We start from the raw sequence: 14091 nt of genomic DNA on the forward strand, positions 1-14091 counted from the left end.
GTCTGGGGCCGGGAATAGGGAGGATGGGGCGCGACAGGCCAGCCAGGGGGTTCATCTAGAGAGGGAGGGAGGGAGAAGAGGGGTGTCCGGGAGAGATCGCGCCTCGCGGCCTCGGCTCGCGTCTGCAGCGGACACCCGGGTAGATTAAAAAAAAAAGGAGCCGCAACGGAGTCCTCAGCTCGCGCCCGCCGCACACTTACCGCGCGCCACCGCTCGGTCCCCCGCCGCCGCGCGCTCCCGCCCGCGCCCGCAGTCCGAGGAGCCCGGCGCGCGCCGGCCAGCAGCGACGTTCTAGGAGCCTAGAGGGAGGGCCCGCGGGGACCTTTGCTCGGTCCCCGCCCCTTGGAGTCGCGGGACCCGCAGGGGAGCCGCGGGAGGAGCGGAAGGAGCGTGCCCCGACACTGGCAGAGGGGCGCGGCCTGGCCCGCAGCGACGCAGAGGCGAGCGAGCCCGGCCACGGTTCTGGGCTCCGGGGACGGCCCGAGACTCTGAGCAGGCCCAGCCAGAACTGGTTCCCTTCCTTCGCGTGACACCCGAAGCCGGGTCTCCTGGGCCTCGACTTTGGCCGAGGCACTGGGAGAAAGGGAGGTCGGTGGCCTGCTGCCAAAGAGACCTCACCCCCGGGGTTGCAATCCACAATAGGATGTGAATTACAACTGTGGCTTCACAGTTCCACCAGAAAAGCCCCAGGCCACCCTGGCCCGCGGGAACCCCTATTGTTTGTGCCTGGGAGCGTCGGGATTTGTGAGGTGACTGGGTTAGCAGTAAACTAGACTCCAAGTTCCTTGAGGGCAAAACCAAACCTCACTCACATACTAGGTACTCAGTAAATCCTGAAGGAGGGAATTTGAGCACAGCTGTAATAATTGTTTGCTGCTTAACTGAGTTGAAAAATTATAACCTTTGAGTCAGCAGTTCATAAATCATGTTCTCTTGTGCATTAATTAAATGCACAAATTAAAGAGAAAATAATATTTCTGCACTCAGAAAACTTTGAAAGACTTTGTGGCTGCCTTCAAGCAGGGAGAAAGTGGGAGGCAGAGTTATGTCTTGTGCCCCTCTCCACATTGCTGTTATCCACCTGTGAAGCCTTCTCTGGCTATGGACATTGAATAGTGCTCCTCTACACACACACACACACACACACACACACACACACCAGCAGGAACACTTCTAATTCCTCTCCTGCTTTATGTTTCTGCTTTGCACTTATAACCGTCAGCTAGAGGTTATAATTCTTATTTATAAGAATTATAATTTATAATTCTTATTTCATATATTATTTATATATGGTTTATAATTCTTATTTCATATATTATTCTTCTTCTTCCCTAAAGTGTCAGCTCCATCAGGGACTTTTGTCTGCTTTGTTTACTATACCCAGTTCTAAACTTAGAACTTTATTTGCATGGTATATATTTAGTAAATAGTTGTTGAATTAAAGACTGAATCTTCTTGTTTCTCCAGCTACATTGTGGGATCTTATGCATCTATGCAATGGTAGGCATACAATTACTGCTTGTTGGATGAATGAATAAATAGAATAAATAGAAATAATTGTGGACCCTTGGGGTTCCCTCTCTTGCTAATGCAATTAGGTATTGAAAGAAAGAGGAAGCACTATCCTAGACTGGTCAAGAGGCTTCATGGATGTTATCAGTTTTCTGTCTTAATAGAATCATGTAGTGTTACTAAGGTTTGATTGTGTCCCCCAAAGTATACGTGTTGGAAGTTTAATACTCAGTGTACAGTGTTGAGAGGTAGGAACATTGAGAGGTGATTACATCATGAGGGCTGTGCCCTCGTGAATGGATTGATGTCATTATCAAAGTAAATTAGTTATCATGGGAATCAGTTTTTTTGTTTCTTTGGTTTTTGTTGTTGGTGGTGGTGTTGGTACTGGGGCTTGAACCCAAGGGCACTTTACCACTGAGCTACATCCCCAATCCTTTTTTATTTTTTATTTGAGACCAGTCTCACTAAATTGCTGAGACAGTCCTCCTGCCTTAGCCTCCCAAATCACTGAGATTACAGGTGTGGTCTCCTCCTATTCCTGCCCCTGTCGTCTTCTGTTTTCACTTTTCTCCCTCCTCCTGTCTCCCTGCCTTCCTCCCCACTTCCCTTTTGTCCCACCTTCAATCTTCCTGACATGGGATGATGATGCAGCAAGAAGATCCTACTCAGCACTACTTGACCTTGGACTTCTCAGCCTCCAGAACTGTAAGAAATAAATCTCAGCTTTTTATAAATTGCTGGGTCTCAGGAATTCTGTTCTAGCAGCACACAATAAACTAAGACAAGTGATGACTCTAGCTTGTTCTCAGAGCTTATTGCCTCCTGACCTAGGGCATTAACCTTAAGAACATCCTCATGAACAGCATATTCATGCAGTTCCCACCACTGCATGGTTGCCACCTAGCTAGTTCTCCATCTAGCTAGGTTGCCATTTGTAATTGGGGCTGCTTGAGCTTTTTGGTGCAATGATTACTTAGTGACTTAAAATTCATTCACTCTTTTTGTCTTATCCAATGCCTTTAAATTAGATACCTGGGGAAGATAGTATTAGCAGCTAAAATGCATGTGGCACTTTCTCTGCATGCAATAATTGACTCATTTAATCCTCACAGCCAATTAGAAGTTCAAGTTAGCTGAGAGAATTGAAGCACAAACTTGGAAATTACCTAGGAGAGACAGCTATGACTTTAACCCAGATCTCTTGGCACCACCTGTTTTTAACTCACCATAAGGTAAAAACTACCCCCAAAAAAATAGGAAACACAGTAGAGGACACCCCACTCAGCAGTGTTTGAACCTGCCCTGAGCATTGGGAGGGAAAGACGGATTATGCTTAAGGAACACTCCCTCCACCCTATTCTCCTACTCTCCCTGTCTAAGGTGGAGGAATATGGCAAACCATATTTTTTTTAACATTATTATTATTATTATTATTATTATTAAAGATTTCAGATGGACCAATAAGATGGGAGGTTTGGGCCCAACTAGAATAAAGAAAAAAGTGAGTCAAACCAAACATCAAACCCCAGTCTTCTCACTCCATCATAGGTATATTGTCTTAGCAAAATGGAAGTGGAAACAATTTCCAAGGAGATAAATGGGGGTGGTCATATTTGCTTTTCAAAAGATTCATTAAATATAAACTATGTTTCAAGTTGCAGAACTTGTGAAACATGCAATGGTGGTACATGCCTATAATCCCACAACTCAAGAGGCTGAGGCAGGAAGCATGCAAGTTCAAGGCCAATCTCCACAATTTAGTGAGATCCTGTGTCAAAATAAAAAATAAAAATAAGAAGGGCTAGAGACATAGGTCAGTGGTAGAGTGCCTCTGTGTTCAATCCCTAGTACTGAAGAAGTTTGGGGAAGAATTTCTGAAACATATCAGTGATGTGTTGGGTATTCCTTACTCAATCCTGGATTCTTTTTTTTTTTTTTTTTTTTTTTTTTTAATACTGGGAATTAAACCCAGGGGCACTTAAACACTGAACCATATCCCCAGACCTTTTTATTTTTTTATTTTAAGACAGAGTCTTGCTAAGTTGCTTAGGACCTCGCTAAGTTGCTGTGGCTGGCTTTGATTCTCCTGCCTCAGCCTCCCAAACTGCTGGGGTTACAGGCATATGCCACTGTACCCAGCTATCCCCAGGTTTTTACATAGGAAATGATATGTAAATGGCAGCAAAAATTGGCAAAATTCACTCAACAGGGTATATTTCATAAATGAACACATAAATAAACCAGCTCTGCCTGGCTGTCATAACTACTTCCTAATTCTATGGAAGCTACTCTTGGAGACCTGGACTCTTTCCAATGAATAGCCTCTATGGACAGATAAATCATAGGCTTTGAATGAGTCGGATTTGGGTCAAATCCAGCCAGCACTTACTAACTGAATGACCTTAGGAAAACTTCATGACTTCCCACTTAAAAATTACTCAGAGTATTGTCATGAGATTATGTAATTACTGAGCACACAGTAGAACTCAATAAAAGTTTTCTTTCCTCAATTAATTACTTTATAGTTAAAATTGCCTTTAAATTAAAGCAAAAAAAAAAAATGTTCACCTTTGTGTAAATGTGCCTCTTACCATATTAACTGTTTCCCAGAGGAACATAACTACTAACATAAATTATAATAAAATTTGGCATACATTGATATATATTTTTAAACTGATCTCATTTACTCCCCTTAAATCTCAAAAGTACTTTCTAAACTGGAGATTGTATTGCCAATGCATATTACTTACCAATTACAGTTTTAAAATAAAAAGTTTAGCTAGACATGGTGGCACATACCCATAATCCCAGCTACTTGGGTGTCTCAGGCAGAAGGATCATAAGATCATTGCCAGCCTGGGCAATTTAGGGAGACTCTGTCTCAAATTTTTTAAAAAGGAAAGGGGCTAGGGGCTTCCTAGCATGCATGAGGTCCTAGGATTAATCCACAGTACCATGGATGCAAGAAATAAAATTTAAAAGTTTATGAAGGATTAAATAAAGTCCATAGTTAAGTCTTCTTCAGTTTCCCAACTATCTCTTGTTCAATTGCAACATACAGATACTGACTTGAGAAAAACTGAAATTCACTTGGCAGTCAACAAATGAACAGCCAAAATTGTCAATATTAAATTCTCAACTCAAATATTACTGAGTAAATAAGAAATGATGAAGTAATTTGCTTTGCCAGTTATCAATTGCTGTATAACAAACTACCACCAAAACTTAGTAACTTAAAACAACCACCATTTTATTGTTATATCTCCTAATTTTACACATTGGAACTTTACGCAGGCTCAGTTGAGCTTTTTTTTTTTTTTTTTTTTTTTTTTTTTCAGTCTCATGTGGCATCAGCTGGGGTCACTCAGAGCAATTTAGCTGAAGGAAGGCAAATAGCCTGGTCCAAAGGGTCTAGATGGCTTCATCAATGTCTTCATCCATTCAGGCTGTTATAATAACAAAATCATAGGCCAGGTAGCTTAATAACAAAAATTTGTATCTCACAGTTCTGGAGGCTGGAAGTCCTAAGATCAAGATCCTGGCAGATTCAGTATTTCCTGGTTAATAGATGGGGATTTCTTGCTGAGTCCTCACATGGTGAAAGATGCCATCTTCATGATTTAATCAGCTCTCCAAAGGACAATTTCCTACAGCCACCACATTGGTGATAAAGTTTCAATATATGAACTTGAGGGGAACACAACACTCAGACCATAACAACCTATGTTTGGTACCTGGCAGGGATAACTAGAAGTCAGGTCTCAATCAGATTATCAGTCAGAGCCCCAGTGTATATGCCTCTTCATCATGGTGGTCTCAGGGCAGTCAAACTTCTCCTACAAGGCTTGGGGCTACAAAAACTCTCTAAGTAGGTAGGTTCCAAGAAATAAGTTAGCAGCTTTGAGGCCTATGACTTAGCCCCTGAGAACCCAGAATGTAACCTCCAGAGCAGTTTATAGCTGAATCAAGCCCCAATTCAAAGGAATTCTATTCTGCATTTCTAGGCTTCTCCAATCACACACTTTTTTTAAAAATAACCACACTTGTTTTTATAATAGAGAATGGCATTAAATAAACAAAGTTAATAAAAGCTTATATTTTTCCCATTGTTCACATAGAAACAAATATCATTGTCAGCATTAAGGAGACTTGCAGAAGACATCCACCAGACGTCAGATTTACAGAAATATTCAGAGTAATACAATACAGAGCTATGCAAGCTTTTTTCAACCCATTATTATTCTTCTTCGCTATTGTCCGTGCATTCAACACCTTGTTAGTTCAACAAATATTTCTTAAGGATCTACCATGTGCTATAGGGAAGCCTAAAGTTCACCTCCCCACACCTTTATTCTTTTGGGGATCTTGCAACAAAGGCAGATTAACAAGAGAAAAAGAAGTTTACTAATGTGTACAAAGCACATTGCAGAGGAGAGAACTCAGTTCAAATAACTCAAAGTAATGGCTTAGAACTCTGGCTTACATAGCATATTTAACAAAGAACAATGAACTTGTAGAGAAATAACAAGATCAAGAAAGCAATTTCAGCTTCCAAAGGTGGGACACTGTGGGAAGGTAAGTACATAGGAGGAAATTAAATATGTGGGGGAAGGTTTACTTGCAGATTCTTCTGGAGTCTTCATTGGGCTGATAAGGGTCTGGATGAGTCTCTAGGAAAGGAGAATTTATATCCTATCTTTGCAGAAAAGTTAGAGGGTAAGAAAACTTTTCCTCTGTTTGCTGTTTCTTAATTGCCTTTAACTCAAAAATAATTATTAGGCCAAAGAGGCATATTTTAGTGTGACATTCTGGTTTTATTCAATGCCAAGCATTATATTAACTACTGAGAACCATAAGAATAAGCTAGAGAAATGTGGTTCAGGCTCTCTGTGTCCACAAAGCTTTGCAGTCTATCTGGAAAGGCAGACAGAGAAACCATAAGGATAAAGGGTGAGAAATACAATGTCTAGGTGTCGGGAATAACGGGTTGGGGCATGTAAAATGATACAGGAGCAAAGGTGGTTAATTAAGAAAAGTAAATTAGGGTAAACTGACTGAGAAAACAAATAAATACCCAGATTATGACTCAGAGAGTACTCTTGTTTTATTCAGTAAACAATCAAAGGTGGTTCTAGGCTGTGGGAGGTGGGGGTGCAGGAGATCAGTCTCTGTTTTTTCTGGAACCAAGATGGTGGAAGCTCTACCATTTTTCACTCCAGGCTGCCAGAGTTCTTTGCACAGGTATCTCCAGCAGGCAGATGAGGAAAGACCTGGAGATGCCTAGCTTAGGGGGGATTTGTATCCTTGCACTAAGCCAGCACTTTTATGTACCTTCCTTTGTCCAGAAGTCAGTCATATGGTACCTCCTGACTACAAGGAAGGATAGAAGTAGTCTTTGGGTCCAGGGAAAAAAGAAACTGGGTTCCCAGAGCCATAGTAAACTCAGCCACAAAATGTTTCTGAAAGGATAAATAGGTATTGTTCCAATCAGAGATTTCATGAAGAATCTTGAACAGGGCAGCCCCAGATAGTTAAACTGATTAAGTTTAAATAATATATTTTCAGATTGTGTAAACATTCTATTTCTAAAAAAAAGAACTGATGGGGAGTGATATTGACCAAATTATATTGTGATATTATGTCCATGCACGAATATATAACAGCAAATCCCATCAATATGTACAACTATAGTGCACCAATAAAAATATGTGGAAAAAAATTTGAGCCCTTTTTAACCCTCCACCTGTTTTAAAGGTATCTAAGAACACTTGGAGAAACTGGAGAGAGATGGCAAGAGCAGTGTTTCATCTAAAACAATTTATTACCAATAAAACTTCTTAGCTGAGTTGTAATTGGAGGGGGAAAGTGGGAATTGTACACACATTTGCTATTTGGTAAGGTCCTTAAAAGGGCTAATTGCAATGGAGGAAGCAATTTGGCAAGATGAAAGGTATTTTGGCATCTGACTAATTGCCAACGCACCAAGTCAATTCATTTCTTAGTCTGAACAATGAAATACAAAATACCTTTGGAGGTTGAATCCCTTTCACCTGGGCACTTTTGACATTATAAAATGTTTCATTGTGCTCCAAACTATTGGCACTAGTAGATTTTTTTTCCCTGATATTATATTTTGAAATCTTCAAGCTTCTTTTTCTTTTCTTCCCAAAGAACTGTGCCTGTCATCTCACTACAAGGCTGGTTCTCTGAGGAATGCAGGCAGCCAACAGGAAATGGGCTCCCAGAAATTTCCAATTTCAGGTAAGGTTGCTTTCTTCAAATCCATCTTCCCTTGCTGCCTCTTCATACTAAATGAGAAAAACATCAATGCCACCAAATACCAAACACCCCACTGTCACCGCCAGCATCTGATTAACACTTACCTATATCATGATTTAGGAATTGGCACAAGTGCTAAGTTTGAGTCCCATTCCTGCCTCCTACTTGTCCTCCCATGGTTGGTTTTCTCACCTGTTAAGTGGAATAACACTAACATCCAACTCACAGGGCTGCTGGAATTAGCTGCCTGGCACCCAGTAAGTTCGTGATGAATGGTTGGTATTATTATTATTAGTTTCTGATTCCACAGATTTCCATTCCATTTTGCAAACATTGTTGTGAACTTATTGTATACCTGAATAAAAGCAGGTCACTGTCCTTATGAATCGAACAACTACTAGAGGAGTGACTTGCTGAAAAAGCTTTAAAAGAACCCAACAATTTCACCTGGGAGGGGTAATGATACAGACTGATAGGGGTGGACCCAGACAAGCCCAGTGGGTATGCTTGAAAGTTCCTGAAATTCTATTTCTCCCTTGTCACCAAGAAAACATTCACATTGGAGAGCTAAGAAATCTGGGGAAATTTTTAATTTAAAATCTTTTATTATCTCAAATATCTTCAAGAACCTAAAACATTTTCTTACATCACAATTTAGAGGCTGATTTCCTCTTTTATGTCTTGTCTGATAATTCTCCATTTCCAAGAAGTCCAGAAAAAAACTGCTTTTGATGGCTTTCAGACCTGTTTATATAATACTTTATTAAATGCCATCTGCTTTTGCCTTATTAATGTTTTATTAAGGACCATCTGGTTGTTGCTACAGATCATATAGACTTTCCAATGAGGCTGTTCTTACCCATCAATAAATTATAAATTATCATGTGTCATTATTAGCAAAAGAAATCAAATTAGGTAATCAAAAAAGCAGAAGGCCAAGACTGCCGAGTCCCAAGACCATCCCCAACTGGCCCTGTGACCAGTACAGCCCTTCTACTTCTTGGGGCCTCATATGTTTCACCTGCAAATAAAAGGTTAAACTCAGTCTCTCAGGAGGTTACTTCAGTCTTTAAAATTCTGGAGAAATGCAAACGCAGTGCTGTAAGCTAAAGACCCAGGAGCACGGAGAGGGGATTCTGCTGGGAAGGCAGGAACACAGCTACTGGGCTGCACCTGGAAAAGATGGACAAAGAACTTGCAAAACTGAGGCTGGGTGTGGTGGGTAATAGTATTGACTCAGGAGCCTGAGGCAGGAAAATCACAAGTTTGAAGCCAGCCTGGGCAAGTTAGTGAGATGCTGTCTCAAAACTTAAAAATTTTTAAAAAGGACTGGGGATGTAGTTTGGTGATTCAATCCCCAGTATTGGGGGGAAAAAAGGAATTGGTAAGAATTAAGTTTTAGGTTGGGGATTGGGGAGCAGGTAGGGCAGAAGGGGAGGTTTATGAAGATTTGGAGGATGAGTGGCCAAATAAGACCAGTAAGTAGGCAGAGACCAGATTGGGGAAGGCTTTGTATGACAATGGGACAACGGCATTTAGAGATTCTCTCTGCACCTCTTTACCCCTTTCTTGGCCTCAGCTCTTCTTTCATCCTTGGGAATCATTTAAATAGACCTAGTCCAATGGATTGGTCTCTTTGGTAGAGTAAACATTACCCTTAAAGCAGTTTCACAGTGCAGCACACAGGTGACTTGTGAGCCTAGAAGCCTTGCACCCTTGAGATGTGAGACTTTGGCCAATCATTATACAAATGGTTTTATTTTCTCTGCGTGCCATGATTTGCTATAAATTGTATTGCCCTAAAACAGTCTAGCTCACCAAGTTAACTTGCTTATCAGATGATTTTCATCAACAGTTCAAACATACACAGCATTTATATTGAATTGTATTATAGTAAGTTGCATTATGTCTTCTCATGTTAGTTCAGTGAATGAACAAAGATAGACAATTCCCTCAACATATTCATTGAACCCCTAGTAGGTGCCAGGCACTGGAGAAATAGTTGTAGACGACAGACTTAATATCTTTTATAGAGCTCGTCCTTTAATGAGTGAAATTGAAGCCAGGTTTAAAGATAGGTAGTTTTAGTGTAGTTAGGTAAATCGGGTCTAATATCAAGTAAAATCGAAAATAAAGGCCCTGTTGAGAATGGAGCCCAGGAAAGCAGAACAGCACTTGGGGAAATTGAAATGTTAATGTTCCCAAGGCCCAGAGCCCATTCTAAAGAAATGTTAATAAAGCAGCAAACAGGCAGGTGCTAATCAGAAGCGGCCCCAGGCCCTTCCGGCCCAGATTACTCCACCAGCCCATCTGCCTCTCACTTTTTGGGTCTCCCCACCTACATTCTATCACTGCAAGATAACAGAACAAAGTTCAGGAACATGAACAGAAATGCGGGAAAGCTGAAAGAAGACCTTAGCTACAAAAGAGGGAAGACCTCCCCCCTTCCACGGATTCTACCTCTTGGGTCCCCTTCTTCCTTCGGGAGAAGTCTTGTCTGCTGTCCTTAATAAAGCTTCTACTTTCTACTCTAACTTGCCTCAGTGTGCTTCTCTGGTGTTATACTTCAGCATTGGGGAAGCAAGGACTTGTCACTGGTAAACAGCATTGTTAACAAAATCACAATCAGCAGGACAAATAAAGAGACAACACTTCGGTTTCTGTTGTGGTTTGTGAAGCTTGAAAGACATCACTGTAATGAAAAACAAGGGAAAAACTGAACAGAGTAAAAAAAAAATCTGCAACCCTGCTTAGATCTGTGAGGAAGTGAGGTCACAGTGCAAACCACTGCCTTGGGGAGACAGACACAGCATCACACCTGAGCTGAGGAGAAACCCGTAGGAACCAATGCGGAGCAAGAAAGCCCCACCGGTGATTGACAGCCACTGGGGGCTCACAATGGACAAGTCTGAGTTAAAAGCTTTCCACAGGGTGAGTTCTACCTCGGAGAGAGCTCTAACCAATTTCTTACCATAAATATCAGAGGAAAAAAATCCCTCTCGCTTTCAGCAGGGGGAGAGAAAAGTAGCCATTTTGAAATATTCCAGAACATTCAGTTCTTCTTAACAAGAACTGCCTCTTTTACTGAAACCTAAATGATTGCGGTTTTATCAGATTCTTATTCAATTCCAGTCCCCTAGAGCCATTCTGTACCACTTAGGTGGGGTAGTGGACAGAGAAGCAGTTGTGAATGCCACAGCCCAGGGGCACAGCTAAGACTGGGTAATGAAACAGACTGATGGGGTAGGGGTGGGGTCTGAAATTGTTAGCAGCTTCCCCCTGTTGAGGTGTAATCTGAAGGACTTGCCTCAACCCCACCCCAGGGCCATGGACACTAAGAATAGAGATTGTCCCCTCCCCAAGCCTGTTTAACACCTGCTAACTAAATCCACAAGTTTCCTGCCTTTTGTCTCACTTCTCTGCCTCTTCTTCTTGTGAGAAATAAAGTCTGGTGGTCCATTTTGAGAATATAGTATTTAGCCTTAAATGTAAAATTTTAAAATTAGCCAATCACCTGGAATGTAAGCCCAAGCTCCTCCTACCAGAGCAATGGGCAGTGCTGCCCTTAGGGATGAAAACAGGTGGACTGCTGGCCGAGTGTGCTTGCTTGGCAGACTTCAGCGGGCAGCGCCTCCTTCTGCAGAAGTTAAGTTTGCCTTGCCAAGCTACTTCCAAGCACGTGTTTGATTCCTTGTGGCACCCCAGTATCTCGGACATCCTTTAAAAGCTCTGCTCACCCTCAGAGATTTCCAAGATACAACTTTTGAAACAACAGGCTTCTTCCATCTTCCTTCGATGCTGGCTTTGAATAAAACCTATTTTCCAGTCAATTTGTCTCCAAATAGTTCTGGAGCAGTGAGTGGTTTAGCTTTGCTTCTTCCTCAGGGCTGGTATTGGTGCCACCCATAAAAGTAATAGGACCATAGGGCTTGCCCTTCTTCCCACACCTCAACGCCTCACCCTAAAGGTATGTACCACGGTTTCTTTGCTCAGCACATTATATCCAGCTTGCAACAAAAAATTACAAGGCATACTGAAATATAAAAATAAAAGTTTGAAAAGACAGAGCAAACATCAGAACCACAACAGATGTGGCAGAGATGTTGGAATTATCAGATCAGGAATTTAAAATAACTATGATAATATGCGAAGGGTTGTGATGGAAAAAAATAAAGAACATGCAAGAACAGATACACTATAATAGAAAACCATTTGGTTTATGTTCATTTTTCCTGGCACAGAACTCCTAAAACTCTTGGAACTCCTGAATGACAAGATTATCTTTGGTATGCTAATGAAATAACTCTGGGCTAAGTGACTTTCAGTAACTTCAGGATGGGGACTAACAGAAAACCATGTGATTAGAGGGTTGGAACTTTCAGCCCCATCATCAGGGAGGGGGACAGAACTGGAGATTGGGCCAAATCCCCAGATTAAACCAATGATTTAATCAATCATGCTATAAAAACTCCTAATAGTGAGGGAACGTCTGGGGAGTGATATTAGCCAAATTAAATCATTATATTGTGTATTGTGTGCATGTATGAATATGTAACAACAAATCCCATCAGTATGTATAACTATAATGCGTCCAGAAAAAAAAAATCAATCAACTCCTATTAGGTTCAAAGAGCTTTCCAGTTGGAGAATACGCAGAGGTGCTGACTGTGCCAGGAGAAGCATGGAAGCTTTGCGCCCCTCCCCTGTTCTTTGCCCTATGCATCTGTTCCATTTGGCTATTCCTGAGTTGTATGTTTATAATAAACTATTAATAGTAAGCAAAACCTTTTCTTGAGTTCTATGTGAGTCATTCTAGCAAATTATGGAACCGGAGGAGAGAGCTGAAAGAACTCCCAAATTTGTAGCCAAACTAGACAGAAGGGTAGAGTTCAATGGGGACTTGGACCTTATAAGTGGTGTCTAAAGTGGGGACAATCTTGCAGGACCAAGCCCTTCACCTGTCTACACTAACTCTGGGAGTTGGTATCAAAATTGAGTTGAACTATTGATGCCCAGCTGGTGCCAGAGTTGGAGACTAGGAGAATTGGCAGGTGTGAGGAAATATTCCAGAAGAACCTGAGAGTAATGTTGGCTGAAAGAGGAGAATTCTATGAACAGCATCAACAACAAAATTCTAGAGATTAAAAACATAGAAACATACATGAAGGCGGCCTCTGATGGGCTCAGTAGTAGACGGGGTACAGCTGAGAAAAGAAAAAATATTCTGAGCTTGATGATATGTCAACAAAAACTTCCAAAATTTAAAGGAAGAAGAAAAATGACTGAAAAAAATTACTGAATTTCAAAATTGATAGGAAAATTACAAAAGATCTAACATAGGCGTAATGGAACTACCAGAATGAAAAAAGAAAGAGAAAAGACCAGAAGAGCTGTAAGGACTGAGAGCAATAATAACTGAGAATTTCCTGAATCAATATCGGATACCAAACCACAGATCTAGAAATTTCAGAGAATGCCTAACAGGATAAATGAAAACAAAGCAACAACAATAACAACAAAACACAAATACTACAGCTATGCATATCGTATTCAAATACAGAGAACCACAGATAAAGATCTTTTCAATAAAATATAAGGTATATTAGATAGTGGTAAATGCCAAGAGGAAAAAAATAGAGAAGGGACCAAAGAGTCATATAGCAGGTGTCAGGGGAGCTTTTGACTTTTTGATAGAGTAGTCAAGTGAAGACTCCCTGGAAAAGTGACCTTTGGTTGGAATTATTATGAGTTCTTGGATTCATAGTAGACACATTAATGATGCTTTTATTTGGAGTCTGTAACAGGCCTCTTGGTACTGTAAGAATGTAACTAGGCCTGCATCCTGATCCTGCCACTCACTGACTGTGTGACCTTGGGCAACTTTCTAGACTCACTGGGCCTCCATTTTGAGGATGACAAGATGGTGGAATATACCAAGGTGTCAACCAGGTATAATCAATGTACCTGTTTGCCACCCACATTGCCATGGCATCTTAGCCACAAGTTCTGTGGAGGGCTTTTTCACTATAGCAACTCACCCAGAAGTTCTGTATTCTAATTAGGTGAAAACACAATAACCAATAGAAATCAATGGGGCAGGACCTCCAATCAGGTCTGCAGGGAGGGTATAAGAGAAGACTGCCCCAGAACCTGGGCCTTGAACCATTCTGTCCTGCTCTGCCCATTCCACTTTGTGGAGTGTACGTAACTTTCAATAAAGCTACCCTATGGCTGCTCCTGTGTGTCTTGCTCAATTCTTTGTTGGAGATGCTAAGAACCTGGACCCCAGCTAGACCT

General features: G+C 41.3%; 1 protein-coding gene across 2 annotated transcripts in view; it reads right to left on the minus strand.

Moving 5' to 3' along the window:
• Gsdme (gasdermin E) overlaps nt 1-269 on the minus strand; it is a 98528-nt gene extending 98259 nt beyond the window's left edge. For both annotated transcript variants that reach the window (XM_076835409.1, XM_076835400.1), the window contains exon 1: nt 201-269. The gene's annotated coding sequence lies outside the window, so the exon portion shown is untranslated. The remainder of the gene's footprint in view (nt 1-200) is intronic.
• Nucleotides 270-14091: the final 13822 nt, after the last annotated feature.

This window comes from Callospermophilus lateralis, chromosome 1 (assembly GCF_048772815.1).
Source record: "Callospermophilus lateralis isolate mCalLat2 chromosome 1, mCalLat2.hap1, whole genome shotgun sequence".
Lineage (NCBI taxonomy): Eukaryota > Metazoa > Chordata > Mammalia > Rodentia > Sciuridae > Callospermophilus > Callospermophilus lateralis.